Below are 16,094 nucleotides of genomic sequence, written 5' to 3'. Positions count from 1 at the left end.
CAGAGCTCCATTTGGACCGGAGGGAAGGGCAGTGAAATCCCAGCGCTTAGAAAGCTCAGGAGACCAAGGCCCAGACACCTGCTCCAGCAGGTCGGAGGCACGAGTGGTGGCCCCAGCAAACTTCACCTGCACAAATACCGCCAGCGCCTTGGGGAAGGGCAGGGACATTGGCCCAGCGCAGCTGTGCAGACGGTGCTATTTAAAGCCTCGGCTTTCGCAGCCCCAGAGCTCTGGGCTTAGGCCTTGATTGGAAGGCGGAGAGAAGACAGCAAAACCAAGGAAGAAACCGGATTTGGGGGGAAGCATCAGCAGGTGGCTGGAGGCTGATGCGCACCCGGACTGTGCTAAATGAGCTCATTTTAATAAAATGAGGTCTCTCCATCTCTCTTTGAGTAAATTAAATGTGTTAATTCATGGAGAGTGCTTAGAATAGTGTCCGGCGCAGAGGGCTCACTGGATGGAAGCTGTCATTACTACCATTATTATCTCCCCATCTACCTATTTATCTAAATGTGCCCAGAGATGGCAAAACGCTCATCTATAATGATAGGTTCCTGCGCAGTGGCAGGATTTATAGCAATTCTGCTTTTACTCGCTTCTTTGTATCTTGCTGTAATCCCTTGAATTCCTTATAATGAGCACATTTATCTTGTGAAAACCCAGCGATCGCTGTGTGTTGACGAAAGTGCAGGCTGTGGACTCAGGCCTCCTAGTGACGTCTGAGCCCAAGCTGCACTGGTTAGCGGCTGTGTTTCTTCGAGCCAAGATTAACCTTCCTGCAGTGTTTTCTCCTGTATAAACCAGCGTACAGGTGTCACCCGCTTCGTTCAGCGGTGGTGAGAACTACAGGAGGTGATCTAGGTGGGGAGGAAGAGGGAGGTCAGCGGTGGCTGCTTTCCCAACGGGGGGTGGGTGGGTGGTGGTGGCTGTTTTGCAGGGAATATGGCTTCCTTCACCCGGGCGGTCTCAGCACCAGTGGCACCAGCTTGGGCATCTTACATGGGACGGTAGACTCACAGCGTTCTCTGTCAAGGCAGAAAACACCCTGAGAAGTCATCCAGTTCCGTAGTCCCCGTTTGGCCAGGGAGGAGGCAGTGCCGAGGTTTTGGACCGTGCGCCATTCTGAGTAGCGGGATGAAATCTCGTGCCAGCCCTCCCCATCACACCGAGGACAGGAATCACCGCTTAGCCCGGCCACTCCTGAAGCATGCGCTGCTGGCCCCTGCGTCTCGTACTTGATGTCCTGGTTTATGAGACGCACGGCTGCAGTACCACAGTGCTCGTGTGCGAGTGACCCTTACGTTACATTAGCCCCGAGGTGCTATTTTATTACTAGCTGTTGTTGCTTAGCTCTGACTGTACCTAACTGATAACTCAACTGGGTCATAGGTATTATGTATGTACCAATGGAAAAAACCCAAGGATTCGATACTGCCCACGGTTTCAAGCATCTGCTGCGGGGCTTGGAAATTAGCCCTGTAGGCTGAAGGAGACTTCGGTACCTTCTCCTTCAAGGTCAAAGTTTGGGCCCTTGTGGCAGTGAGAAGCACAAATTATTTCTCCAAAGCTCTGGAGGCTCTCCAGGTAGGTGGGGCCCTTAGACGATCTAGGCAGTAACCATTGATTCTGCGTGCAACGGTTTTTAAAAATATTTATTTAGTTGACAGGCAAAGCGACAGACAAGCGGAGAGAAAGAGAGAGAGAGAAAGAGAGAGAGAGAGAGAGAGAGAGAGATGTCTTTCATCTACTGGTTTAAATCCCCAAATGGCTGCAACAGCCAGGTGTGGGCCAAGCTGAAACCAGGAGCCTAGAACTCCATCGCGTTCTCCCAGTGGGTGGTAGGGGTCCAAGTACTCAGGCCATCCTCAGCTGCTTTCCCAGGTGCATTAGCAGGGAACTGGATTGGAAGCAGAGCAGCTGAGACTCAAACCAGCCCTTCGATATGGGATGCAAGCATTGCAGGTGGCAGCTTAACCTGCTGTACCCCAACGCAGGCATTCTTTATGTCTAAAACAATCCTTCCAGTATTACTATCTAATGCATTCCTTTAGAAATAAATTTGAACTAAAAAGTCCAAATTTTTGTAACTATGGTCCCAGGACTTTTGTCTAGGTGATAGCCACTTTTCTTGCTCTTTTTGAACATCTTAAATTTTCATTAAAATTGTTTTTTAATTAAATTTTTTTCTTGTCCACTTGAAAAGCAAAGGAATAGAGAGATAGGTAGAGATCTTCCATATGCTGGTTCACTCCCCAACTGTCTGCAACAACAGCTGGGGTTGGCCCAGAGGGAAGCCATGAGCCTGGGTGCCCCCAGGAGTGGCGGAGGCCCTGTCACTCAGCCATCCACTGCTCCTCCCCGGGTGCACACCGGCACAGAGCTGGACTCCAACCAGGCACTGGGAGACGGGTCTGAGATCCAGTCAGGGTTTCAACCTCTCTCCCTGGAAGACAGAGTCTTGATGAGTGGTACTGGGGGGACAGATTGTGCCTGGACACTGACTTCCAGTTTTTTGAGGGTCCTAAGTCTCAAGTCAAGCGCATGGGACACACAGCACATTGGCAAAAATGCCTTTTAAAAAAACTCCGTGAATGCCATCAGTATCCCTGGAGCACCTACTGTGTGCCAAGCGCTGCTTCAGGCGTCTGATCCACCCGACAACCCTAGGTCGGGGGGCTCCCGCTGAAAGAGAATGTGGGGGCGAGGGGTCAGGACCCTGACGTGAGGCGGCGCGAGGGTAACCATGGCAACCGTGCACCACCGCGGAAGGCTGGCCTGACCAAGTGACCACGCAGTGACGGTCCGCGGCCAACAGCGACAGCTGCGCGTCGGACCCCTGACGGCAACGGGGGACTGCCAGTTCGAGCCGCAGGCTCACGTTGGGATGAAAATGACGCTGAGGGAGCGAGTCCGCGCGACAGCGAGGGACCCAGGCCCAACACGGACACGCGGATGGAACGGCCGTGACCACAGCGGGAGCTCGACCCGGAGGCCGCAGGCCTGTCGGGCTCGGTCTACACCCGCTTGTGTAGGGGAGGGGCCTCTGACGTAGGACACGCAGTGGGGGACGCGGGGCGACGGACACCCAGCGCCTTCCCTCACAACGCGGCAGCCTCAAGTGCGGCGGAGGGGGCGGGACCAGAATGCCCTCCAGGACCGTGATTCGCCGATACTCCGCCTGGCAGCCTATTACCTCCGAGCGGCGCCAAACCGCCCCACCAATGAGAGTGCGCCTGAGGCGGCGGATCCCGTCCCACCTCCGCCTTGCACGTGTTACGGGTTGTTTGGGAGAAAGTAAAAAGCTTTTTTTACGCCTACTTCTCTGCTATTCTTTGAAATAATGCCCTAACCCTAGAGATACCCCTGCGAGAAGAGGTGGAACAATATTAGCACATTCCCAAGATATGCCGGGGAGGGGGCGTGGCCAAGAAACGAGGTTGGAGACAAGGCAAACAGCCGGCTCACCCGAGTCCTAGGATTGGTGGAGAGCAGGCCCCGCCCTCTCGCGAGACCGCCTCCGGCACGTGACTTGGCGCACGGACTGTCGGGCCTTCCCCTCGGTCTCATCCCCCCCCCTCCGCGCCGGCCTCAAGATGGCCGCCCTCTGGAGTCTGCGCGGCTGTTGAATGGCGAAAGCTTTATTGTTCCCTTTGGGTAGGAGTGTTCGTGTCCTCTATGGCGCTATCAATAAAGAACGGCAGTTTGAATCGGTGCTGAACAGGTAACCATAGAAACGGGCTGGGACTCAACGTGGAGACCCCTTTTGCAACTGAGGCCCGAGAGGCGTCCGACATAAGAGGCTCGCGGAGACCCCTCTGCGTGGCGCACTTCGCGGGGCCCTCCTAAGTCCTGTCCGCCCCCAGTCCGCCCCGGGACGTGGCTCCCCCGGGGCTTCCCCCACGGCGAGCGCAGGCTCGGGCGGGGGGATCGGCCGCGGGGACCCGGTCGGGGCGCTGGGCCGGGCCGGGTCCCGAGGGAGGCCAGCTGGGCCCGACCCTCGGCCTCCCCCCGGGCCCAGCCACATCCGCCCCCTGTCGCCCCGGGTCTCGGTTTCTGCAAGCCGGGACTGAAAACGGTCTTCACGTTTGAAACGGTTGGGGGCGGGGGGAAGAGTATCCGATGTCACTTGTCAGATCGCAGTGTCCGTCAGTGAAGTTTGGTTGGAGCACGGCCACGCTTGTTGTGCGCTTGCGGTCCGGGGGTGCTGCGTGGCCGCCCGGCCGACAGTGCGACAGTGACAGCGCCCGGAGCGAAGCCTGCGCACCCCGCCCCGGGGGAGTCGATGGGCTCGGCGGGGGCCTGGCCGTCCCGCCCGCCCCTCGCGGCCCTCTGGTCTTGGTGACTGTTTGGGGGGGTGCCTGTTTCTGCCGCCTTGTGTAGCAGTCACACCGTCCACACGGAGCCCGCCGCGGGCCGGCTGCTTCTGTCTGCTCGTCCGTAGCTTTGCCGCGGTTTTGGTAGCGCTTCGCGGGTACACGGCGTTTCGCTTTAGAAAAGCAGCCGGGTGCAGGGCCGGAGAGCGGGTGCGGCAGGTGCCCGGGGCCGGGGCCAGACGGCCGTGCTGCGGGCTTGGTTCTGGTTTTCTCCCCCTACAGCTGTATCCGGATCTTAGGATGCTGGTGCAGGCTCAATCGCGAAACTCCTTGGCCGAATAGCACGCGTTTGCCCTTCACCTCCTTTCTGCTGTAGAAATGTTTCTAATCTGGCATTGGTCCCAAACCTAGTTATTCGTCTTTCAGGAGTTTTTTGCTTTTAAGATTTTTTGTGGGGCCAGCGCTGTGGCACAGCGGGTTAACGCCCTGGCCTGAAGCGCCGGCATCCCATACAGGCGCTGGTTCTAGTCCCAGTTGCTCCTCTTCCAATCCAGCTCTCTGCTGTGGCCTGGGAAAGCAGTAGGGGATGGCCCAAGTGCTTGGGCCCCTGCACCCACGTGGGAGACCCAGAGGAAGCTCCTGGCTCCTGGCTTCAGATCGGCGCAGCTCTGGCTGTTGTGGCCATCTGGGGAGTGAACCAGCGGATGGAAGACCTGTCTTTTTGTGTAACACTGGCTTTCAAGTAAATAAATAGATCTTAAAAAAAAAAAAAGATTTATTTGTTTATTTGAAAGGCAGAATTACAGAGAGAGTTTCTATCTGCTGGTTCACTTCCCAAATGACAGTGATGGCCGGGGCTGGGCCAGGCTGAAGCCAGGAGCCAGGAGCTGCTTCTGGATCTCCCACGTGGGTGCAGGGGCCCAAGCACTTGGGCCATCTTCCACTGCTTCCCCAGGCGCATTGGCAGGGAACTGGAAGGGAAGTGGAGCAGCTGAGACTTGAACCAGCGCCCATACGGGTGCTGGTGTCAGGTGGTGGCTTTACCTGCTCCGACATAGCACCGGCCCCTCACACTGACACATGGCGCTGAACCCTTCCATCTGCTGACTGTCTCCTGCCAGCTCGGCAGGTCCTCAAGGGCAGGCCCACACCTTACCTGAGGCTTCCAGGTGGGCAGTACAGAAGCAAATCCAGTCACCACTGAGCGGAATGTGACTGCCTGCTGTGCACTAGCTGCCGCTGTGCGGGGCCCTCTGTGCGGGGTGAGCGGGATGGCCCTGAGGCACCCTGTGTCCAGACGGCAACGAAATGACACGTTATTCCCAGCTGGTAGAACAGTGCTGGCAGAGAGACTGGTTGGGAGAGGCACTTTTTACCTGGATCCCCGGGGAAGACGGCTCTTGAGAAGGGAGTTGAGGCTGAAACTTGATGAGTGACAAAAAGTGTAGTGAGGAAGGGAAAGGGAGCGAAGCTGGGAAGAACTCTGCGTCCTGGGGAGTGGGAGAGGGGAGAAGCAGTGGCTGGGCTGTGGTTGATTGTCCCGAGCCCAGTCCCTGTCCCGGCTTTCCTTCCGGGCGGCTGTATGTCCTTCTGATCTTCAGAGCTCATCCTCTCTGTGTGGACAGCGTGGACAGCAGGCCCTCCTCAGAGTCGTGCTGATTAATAGGTTCAGTGTTTGTTTCTTGTTGCTGAATACGTTGCTGAATTCCAAATCTAGCCCCAATAGAAATTTACTTCCAGTATTAAATAATAGGAAAAATCCAGAAGTGTATTACAGACAAAATTTGAAGGAGGGATGGTTTTTCTATTATTGGGGAGAGGAAATCTTATTCTTTTCTTAGTGCCTTTATTTAGAGAGGAACTCTTCCAAATGGGCTTTATTTTTTAAACCAAATTATTCAACTGTGTACAGAGCATTTTTCCGTATTTTAGTGTTTTAAGCTTGAAACTATTTCTTTGCTTCTCCAAAGGTAGAGGTGTTTTCTTAGGGCAGTCCAAGAAAGTGCTGGGTGGGGTGGGTGCCGTGGCACAGGGGTCAGGCTGCTGCCTGGGGCGCTGGTTTCCATGCTGGAGCACTGGTTCCTGTCCCAGCACCTCCACTGCCACTCTGGCTCTCTGCTGATGCACTGCCTGGCTTTGGCCCGCTGGTCGGATCTTGGAGAATAAACCAGCTGTTGGATCCGCCCCTTCTGCTACCAGCTGGCCTTTCGCATAGCAAACAGGAAAGAAAGTGTGAGGCGTCTCCTTGGTGGTCATTTTACAATTTGTTGGCTAGTGATTTCAGGTTTCCTTTAAAGGTTCGCAAAATAACGTCGCATACTTTAAAGCAGTGTTGAATGCTTTGACAATAGGAGCAGACTTTTTGAACAGGTAAAAATAGGATGATGTGTGGGCTCCTGAACGTGAAGAGGCAGCAGTAAATCGAGGGTGCTATACAGAAAGATCAGCAGTGTCAAATTTTGCTTTAAACTGTAACCAGTAACCATTCTGCACATGTCATCCGAAGATACAGTCCAGCGCAGCAGATGGAGCAGGGAGCCGGTCAGAGTGGCATGTTAATGCAATGTTAAACAACAAGCCCCAAATTAAATTGCTATTTCAGGTTTGGGTGGGTCCTTCACATCTGAAGCATTGCAGTCTTACTCTGTGATTTGGGTCTGTTGGGTTCCAACAAGGAGTAGGTGGTAGCACGAGCTTTGAAGGATAATATGAAGCTGCAGGGAGAGCCAGGGCATACCAATTTGTTTTTCAATCTATTTTATTTCAGTTCAAAGCATCCTCACAGACAGGCAGCCCAGGAAAACAAGCCACACTTTGGCAACACTCAGCTGCCTTTGGAGATTGAGGAAGACTGCATATAAGCAAGGTGTGGCTTGCTTTCCTGGGCTGTCTGTCTGCAAGGATGCTTTGAGCTGAAATAAAATAGATTGAAAAACAAATTGGTGTGCCCTGTTGCCTCATATGGAGTATTTACATTAGTCTGCCCGAGTACAGCCCATGCCGGCGCCCTGGGGGAGGGCAGTGGCCCCTCAGCCTCTTTGAGCTCTTCAACAGAGCTAGCTCTTTGATTTTCCCAAGAAAATGGAATTGGGATATGTGGTTTTCTGTCCAGTAGCCTGCCTTCTAAAGCCGTCATCTTGATAATGTGGAGAAGGCAGGCTACTAACCTCATAGACGAAAGAATTAAATATTAAGGGCATTTAAATGCAGAGATGAGATTGTCACTTTCTTGAAGTCTGGCAGAGGGTTGGGTGTTTCATTTGCAGACTGTGCGCAGCTTTGAGACTGGCGTCCCTCCGGGGAGAAAAGAGAAGGGAAAGAAAGCCGGCTTCCCTTATATTGCCCCAGTGTTGCTCCTGAACTCCAAATGCTCAGAACCACGTTGCCAGGAGTTTCATTTCCTTGCATAAAGTAATCCATTAGAGGCTGTCCGCCTCAATCAGAGCTTGTTGAGCTTGGGGTAAATGCTTGAATGCAAGGACCCACGAATCCTTTGACGATGCGGCAGATTTGTGTGAATGGTGTTTTTATGTGCGAGAGACCCTGTTAACCTTAATCGGATCTCAGAGGGGTCCTCGACCCCCCGAAGGTGCAGAGCCAACAGGGAAGCATCGCAGGTGATGCAGGTCCCGCCACCAGTGCCACCAGTCACTGTCCACTGTTCTGTGACCCTGACTTCCCAGTTCTCCTCTGCCTTTAGGCTTTGTTTCCTGTGGAAAGTGGTCCAGCTGGGTATTTGCATAATAAAGATAGCCACCGGGTGGAGTGCCAGAAGTGCCTTGGAGATGAGTTGGGTGGGGTGGGGTGGGTGTGCCGGCCGGTTTCTCCTTCTGACAGGGGCAAGGAGGAGGTGGTAGAAGGTAGGACTTTGTTTCTAGGCATCCACTTGCAGGTGGAGTCAGTTCCTCAGGAAAGCTGGGTGAAAAGGGAAAGAAGAGAAGGAGAAAGGATGATGTGAGGAAGAAGCGAAATCAAGACAGGACGTGTTCCCTGTCAGGGGCACACACCACGCTAAGGACCTGCAGCCTGCCGGGTGACTACGAGAGGGACGACCATGCAGACTTGGGCTTTGTAAGATCACTGGCCCCAGCGCCCCAAGGAGATGAGAGGGGAACAAAGCTGGAAGCCATTGACCAGCCAGCTGGAGGGCTGTTCGAGTAATCCCCATGAGAGATTAGGGTAGCTACCCACCCGGGAGCAGCCTGTGTCCAGCAGAAACCCCTATGTATCTGCCCCCTGTATCTATTTTGAGATAAACTTGTCTCAGCTCTTGACTAATACTGGGACCTTAAAAAAAAAAAAAAAAAAGACAATCTGCAGATGTGATTTCTGGCTTTCTTAGTACCCAAAGGAAGAGAAAGAATGAGATGTCTTTATTTTGGGATTTTTTTTTGTAAAGGTAGACCTCAATAGAAAACTGCTCTAGGCCAGAGTTTGGACCCCACAGTGTTCGAAAGTTAGTTGCTTACATTTAAGCATTGGAGATCTTAATCTCTCTGAGCCCTGGAGACATCTGTATGAGTGACCTCTGCCTTGGGTGCTGGAGTCTGGTCTGGCACCAGATCAAACAATCGGAATGCTTCGCGAAGGAAAGCGCCCGGGAAAGATCAGGGAACTTAAAACCAAGACCTTCCAGTGTAAAGAAGGCTCTGAATACAGGGTGCTTGGACAGACTTTTTTTTTTTAAATGTAAAACCAAAAGCGAACAGTGTGTGATTCTATTTCTGACTTAGAAAATACCGCAACGGGTGCTGTAACCCGCTAGCTTTGCGTTTCTCAGCTTAACTCCTTTAGCTCTCCGACCTGCTGGCCCCGGGAGATGGCGTTGGGGCTTCAGCGTCAGGGAGCCATCGTCTTTCTTCCATCTGATACTTCTGGGTTCCTGGTCCCAGTGCATGGCACCTTGGAGTTGCCAAAGGTAAAAACCTGGGAGTGACCCTATGTTCTTCCCTTTCTTTCACACCCCACCCAGAAATAGCACGCATTTACGTAGCCTGCAGGTCCCTCGGTTGCTCCTCGCTGGTGGGTAGCTACTCTAATCTCTCATCCCGGATTACTCAAACAGTCCTCCAGCGAGCTCCTTGGGGTGCTGGGGCCAGTGATCTTTATAAAGCCCAAGTCTGCACGGGCCGTCCCTCGCACAGTTGCCTGGCTGGCTGGCTGGCCTGCCCCTGGCCTCCTTGCAGTTCCTTGGCTTGGTGTGTGCCACCCTCCCACTCCGACCATGCCTGCCTCTCTCTTGGCACCCTCTCCTCCCCTCTCAGCCTTCTGCTGGGGCCTCTGGGCCTCAGAACTTCGCCACTTCCTGGACCAGGGCACCACATTCCAGGGCTTTGGTGCTGCTGCCTTCCCAGGAGTCCCTCGGCACACTGAACACCCAGTAACGATGCTGTTACCTGCGCTGTTTAGTTGCTGAATGTCTTTTCAGAGTTCTCTGTGCTTCCTTTTGTCCTTAGAATATGTGCTGTGTGAGATGTAAAAGCATGAAAAATTGTTTTGAAGTCCTTGATGTCATCATTTTCTCTTTAGCTAAGCTACCAACTTAATAAGCTTGACAGCTAGGCTCACTTATTTCACAGTTTAAGAATTGCAAGTATCTGATTTTGGTTTTTTCCTATGTAAGCCATTTTTATGATTCCAAATAAAAATGATACATTCATGGAACTTTCTTGTTTCATGTCTGACTCCTTCCTCCTAAGTCTTGCTAACAAAGAATGTTGTAAAAAAAAAAATTTTTTTTTTAAGATTTATTTATTGGCCGGCACCGCAGCTCACTTGGCTAATCCTCCACCTGCAGCGCTGGTACCCCGGGTTCTAATCCCGGTTAGGGCGCTGGATTCTGTTCCGGTTGCTCCTCTTCCAGTCCAGCTCTCTGCTGTGGCCCGGGAAGGCAGTGGAGGATGGCCCAAGTGCTTGGGCCCTGCACCAACATGGGAGACCAGGAGGAAGCACCTGGCTCCTGGCTTTGGATCGGCGCAGCATGCCGGCCGTAGCAGCCATTTGGGGGCTGAACCAACGGAAGGAAGACCTTTCTCTTTGTCTCTCTCTAACTCTTTCCTTTTAAAAAATATTTATTTATGTATTTATTTGAAAGTCAAAGTTACACAGAGAGAGAGGGGTCTTCCATCCAGTGATTCACTCCCCAGTTGGCCGCAATGGCCAGAGCTGTGCTGATCCGAAGCCAGGAGCTTCTTCCAGGTCTCCCACACAGGTTCAGGGGCCCAAAGACTTGGGCCATCCTCTACTGCTTTCCCAGGCCATAGCAGAGAGCTGGATTGGATGTGGAGCCGCCAGGTCTTGAACTGGTACCCATGTGGGATGCTGGTGCTTCAGGCCAGGGCGTTAACCCGCTGCACCACAGCATAGGCCCCAAAATTTGGAGTTTTACCAGTGTGTCAGATGTGATATTTCAGTAGAGTTTCAGTGTGCTCTCATTGTGTGAGGAAGGAGGTCTGCCTGTGTGTGTGGTGTGTTTCAGAACTGCTTTTCCAGTCTGTCATATGCTTGACTATGTGAAAGTTTTACAGTTTTACCTGTCAGAGTTACCCTGTGCTGCTTTGGGTCATGAATCATAGTCAGGAAGTTTGTCCTGCTCTCAGTTTATAAGGAACCCATTCGTGTTCTCCATGTCTGATTTATTTTTTCTCAAAGATTTATTCATTCATTTATTTGAAAGGCAGAGCAACAGAGAGAGAGAGGCAGAGAGGTGTTTTCCATCTGCTGGTTCACTCCTCAAATGGCCACAATGGCCTGGTCTAGGCCAGGCCAAAGCTAGGAGCCAGGAACTCCAGCTGGGTCTCCATTGTGGGTGGCAGGTGCCGTCACCTGCCTTCCTAGGCACGTCAGCAGGAAGTCAGGTCTCACCCAGAGTAGCTGGGACGTAAACCTGCACTCTGATGTGAGAGGCCGAGTTTAAGGAGAGCTGATATCTTTATGATGTGGAGTTTTTCTGTCCTAGATGATGGTCTGTCTTTTCATTTGCTTTTGGCTACTTTCGTGATTTTTCAGGAATGTTTTATGTGCTTACTTACATAGATTCTGAATGTTTGTTGTACTATTTGTTAGGCTTTTATTCTTAGCTTTTAAAAAAGTAATTTCTTTTAGACTCTCTCCAGAACTTCTCAGAAAAGGCGTACACACATACTCAAAACTTTCTTGTATGAGGCCAGCATTCTGGCATAATGGGTTAAGTTGCCACCTGCAAAGCCAGCATCCCATATGGGTGCTGGTTCAAGTCCCGGCGGCTCTACTTCCAATCCAACTCCCTGCTCATGTGCCTGGGAGGGCAGTGGATGATGGCCCAAATCTTGGGCCTCTGCACCCACGTGGGAAATACAGATGAAGCTCTTGGCTCCTGGCTTCTGGCTTTGGCCTGGCCTAGCACCAGTTGTTGTGGTCATTTGGGGAGTGAACCAGCAGATGGAAGACCTCTTTCTGCCACTGCTGCTCAGATACATAAATAAATCTTTTTTTTTTTTTTAAGCCAGTTCGTTTTAGCTCCGTGTAAGGTTATTTTCAGATTCTAAGTTCCAGCTGGCCACGGAGGTAGGCAGGAGTCAAGTATGTTAGTCGTGTCTCTCCTGTTTACTCCCCAAGCCCTCTCTCCAGTTTGCAGTCAGTAAGCTCGCCTGCTTCTCTGATGTGCTCTGCTCTCTGTCTTTCCTATCTCCGGTTTATTAGGATAGTCTGATATTCCCTGATTTTCAAAGGATTGCCACCGTTTTGAGTGCCCAGTAGGATCTAATACATTTAAATTAAAAGTCGGCGACACTAGCTGCTCACTTAGCCTTAGGTTTGGCCCTGTCCTGAAACTTTGAGTGCTCCTCTGAAGGCCTGGCAGTCATTAAATCCGACCACTGCAGACACAGCTGCTCACTCAGCTGGCACTCTGCTGTCAGCTGCCCTCAGTTCCAGTCAGGTTAAAACCAGAGGGAGACTTTCAAAGGTCAAAGTCCAAGAGAGCTGAATAATTGGCCCCTAGAGTTCTGGGGGTTTTTCCTGGGCAGCAAGATGTTGAAGATAAAATTTTCCATGTCTTCCTTTGAACATTTTTGAGCAAATACTGTGGAATCCCACAGGCTCTTTTCCAAAGTTAAAGGCATAGAGAAGTTATTCTCTTCTGCATTTTTTTTCCTTAGCTCCTTAAGATAACCCTCTTGTCATACTCCCTGGTGATGGACGAGGGAAAGATAGAGATGAAAGTAATTCCTACTTCTTCAAAGACAAAAGAGAAAGCTTACAGCATTAGGAGGAGAGGAGAAGGGAGTTCACGCGGATGTACACAGAGGGCTACGGAAGGCCGAGTGATCTGGCGGGTGTAATAGGACAGAACTGCAGGAAGTGGGGTCTGCCTCTGCTCGGTGCCTCTGCTGCTTAACTACAAAGGCGGAGGAACGGGGGATTGGAGCTGACAGCGGGCTCTTCTTCCCAGCCGTGCTGTGCGCGCTGCGAGAGCAGGGATTAGGCTGACTTTCTGCTGTATGTGTTGCCAAGCCGCAGCGAAGGGCATTTGGCTGCGCTCAAGAGCAGATCTGCTGGGTGGACAAGCACACCCTGACCTCTGGCCAGGATGGGGAACTGAGCTTAGGGACCCTGCGGGGATGCACAGGCTCACATGTCCCTCTTTTGTGTTGGTACCGGCTGCGTGGCCATGGACAAGTTGGCATTGGGGGCTTGAGGATTGGGTGCATGGTGCCGCACAAACACACATGGCACAGAATGATGTTACCTGCTCTTGTTTTTTTTTATTTGTTTTCTTTTTAAAGATTTATTTATTTGGAAGGCAGGGTTACAGAGAGGCAGAGGCAGAGAGAGAAAGAGATCTTCCATCCGCTGATTCACTCCCCAAATGGTCACGATGGCTGGAGCTGGGCCGATCAGGAGCCAGGAGCTTCTTCTGGGTCTCCCACGGGGGGATGCAGGGGCCCAAGGACCAGGGCCATCTTCCACTGCTTTTCCAGGCCATAACAGAGAGCTGGATCAGAACTCTAACCGGTGCCCATATGGGATGCCAACACCATAGGCGGTGGTGGCTTTACATGCTGTGCCACAGCACCATTCTACCTACTCTTGTTTAAAAATACCTTTTTTTTTTTTTTTAATTTATTTGACAAGTAGAGTTAGAGACAGAGAGAGACAGAAAGAAAGGTCTTCCTTCCATTGGTTCACTCCCCAAATGGCCGCCACGACCAGCGCTGCGCCGATCTGAAGCCAGGAGCCAGGTGCTTCTTCCTGGTCTCCCACGCGGGTGCAGGGCCCAAGCACTTGGGCCATCCTCCACTGCCCTCCCAGGACACAGCAGAGAGCTGGACTGGAACAGGAGCAACCAGGACTAGAACCCGGCGCCCATATGGGATGCCAGCGCCGCAGGCGGAGGATTAACCAAGTGAGCCACGGCGCCAGCCCTAAAAATACTTTTTTACTGTCCCTCTGAACAGAGGAGTTGTCCCCAAAGTAGGAGATAGACTGTAGGATGAAGAGCTTCACTGTTTCTTAAATTCTCAAGCGTGGTCGTGTGACTTAGAGGTGAACGTTGTGGCCGTGGAGTCAGACAGTGTGGGTTCATTTACAGACTCTGCCACTCGCTGGCTTTGTGCTTTGGGCAAGTCATTTCATCTCTCTAGGCCTCCGCTTCCTCACTTGAAAGCAGGGTTTATAATAGTAACTGCCTTGCTGGTTTTGCAAAGAATTATCTAAGGCCACCCATGTAAAGTAGCTGGCATAGTGCCTTGGCTATAATGAATGCTGGATGAATGCTGGCTGCTGTGGGGAGGTGACTGCCTTAACCTTCCCCTGTACAACATGACCTCCTCAGAAAAGTCTGTGAGTCTGCATCTACAGAGCCAACCGACTGCAGACAAAAACGCTTGCAAACAAATCACATCTGCACTGAACACTTACAGACTTGGTCCCGTTGTCATTATTCCCTGAGCAATGCAGTATACAACTATTTACATAGCATTTGCATTGTATGAGGTGTTATAAGTCGTCTGAAGATGATTGAAAGTATACGAGAGGGTGTGCATGGGTTATATGTAAATACTGTGCCATTTTGTGAGGGATTTGAGCATCCCTGGATTTTGATATCTGCTGGCTGCTGGAACCAGTCCCCTGGTCTGAGGGATGACTGTGTTCTCATATCAAAGGCCTAGGTAACAGGAAGAGTCTCTTTTCTGTCAATAATGAACTAGAAGATCATAAAATAGTTTACTTCTCAAGGCCTTGGTTTTCTCATCTGTGAAATGCGAGGATTGGGTCAGGTGATTTCAGAAGTTCTTTGGGGACAAGTGTTTGGCCTAGCAGTTAAGATGCCTGTGTCCCATCCTAGTGCCTGAGTTTCGTTTCCTTCCTTCCTTCCTTCCTTCCTTCCTTCCTTCCTTCCTTCCTTCCTTCCTTCCTTCCTTCTCTCCCTCCCTCCCTCCCTCCCTCCCTCCCTCCCTCCCTCCCTTCCTTTTAAAGATTATTTATTTATTTGAAAGTCAGAGTTACACTGAGAGAAGGAGAGGCAGAGAGAGGTCTTCCATCCTCTGGTTCACTCCCCAACTGTCTACAGGGCCAGAGCTGAGCTGACCCAAAGCCAGGAGCCAGGAGCCTCTTCCAGGTCTCCCACACGGGTGCAGGGTCCCAAGGACTTGGGCCATCTTCTACTGCTTTCCAGGCCGTAGCAGAGAGCTGGATCGGAAGTAGAGCAGCTGGGACTAAAACTGGCACCCATATGGGATGCTGGCACTGCAGGCGGCGGCTCCACATGCTACACCACAACACCGGCCCCGAGTGCCCGAGTTTCATACATGGCTCCAGCTCCTCACTTCAGCTTCCTGTTAATGTAAATCTTGAGAGGTAACTCTAATGGCTGAAGTAATTAGGTTCCTATTACACTTGTGGGAGAACTGAATGGAGTTCCTGTTTCCTAGCTTCAGTCTCCACCAGGGGGCAATTAGGAGATGAACTGGTGAATGGGACTCGCTGTCCATCTCTCTGCTTCTCAAATAAATCTCAAAGAAAAACACTATTTCTTAATTTTTTTGAAAAAGATTTACTTTATTTATTTGAAATGCAGAGTGACAGAGGGAAAGACAGATCCTCCAACCACATCATGGGCGGGGCCAGGTTGAAGCCAGGAAAATAGATCTCCATCTGGGTCTGCTACCTGGTGGCAGGGACCCAAGTACTTGGATCATCTTCCACTGCCTTGCCAAGTGAATTAGCAGGGAGTGGGGTTGAAAGCAGAGTAATCGGTGCTTGAACCTAGACTCTGATAGGGAATGCTGACATCATAGACAGATGCTTAACTTCAGTGCTAGCCCCAGTGTTCTGAATTTTCAGTGAACTCAAGTTTGTGTTTGAAATCCCTTTGATTGTACACCAGCACTGTCGTGAAAGGCCTAACTCCCCCACTTTCCCTCTCCTAGCTAACTCCTGTCCTAGATTAGTGGTATGAAGCTAACTGTATGAAATGCAGTTGTCTATGGGTTCTTTCAATTATTTTTATAAAAAGCGCATCATATTTGACCTGCATAGAAAATGTATATAACTAAAAGTGATGAAGCAGAGTGATAAAAACAGATATTTGATAGGTGTAATACTTTTCTTCTTGTTTTAAGATTGTTTATTGGGGTCAGTGCTGTGGCGTAGCAGGTAAAGCTGCCACCTGCAATGCCAGCATCCTATATGGGCGCTGGTTCAAATCCTGGCTGCTCCACTTCCGATCCAGCTCTCTGCTGTGGCCTGGGAAAGCAGGAGAAGGTAGCCCAAGTCCTTGGACCCCTGCACCCACATGGG

The 16,094-nt window shown here is 51.5% G+C and overlaps 1 protein-coding gene across 2 annotated transcripts in view; it reads left to right on the top strand.

Moving 5' to 3' along the window:
* Positions 1 to 3,546: 3,546 nt before the first annotated feature.
* ZBTB40 (zinc finger and BTB domain containing 40) overlaps positions 3,547 to 16,094 on the top strand; it is an 80,967-nt gene continuing 68,419 nt past the window's right edge. For both annotated transcript variants that reach the window (XM_051856713.2, XM_002715990.5), the window contains exon 1: positions 3,547 to 3,721. The gene's annotated coding sequence lies outside the window, so the exon portion shown is untranslated. The remainder of the gene's footprint in view (positions 3,722 to 16,094) is intronic.

This window comes from Oryctolagus cuniculus, chromosome 7, assembly GCF_964237555.1.
Source record: "Oryctolagus cuniculus chromosome 7, mOryCun1.1, whole genome shotgun sequence".
In the NCBI taxonomy this organism is placed as follows: Eukaryota; Metazoa; Chordata; class Mammalia; order Lagomorpha; family Leporidae; genus Oryctolagus; species Oryctolagus cuniculus.
This window is presented reverse-complemented; position numbering and strand designations above follow the sequence as displayed.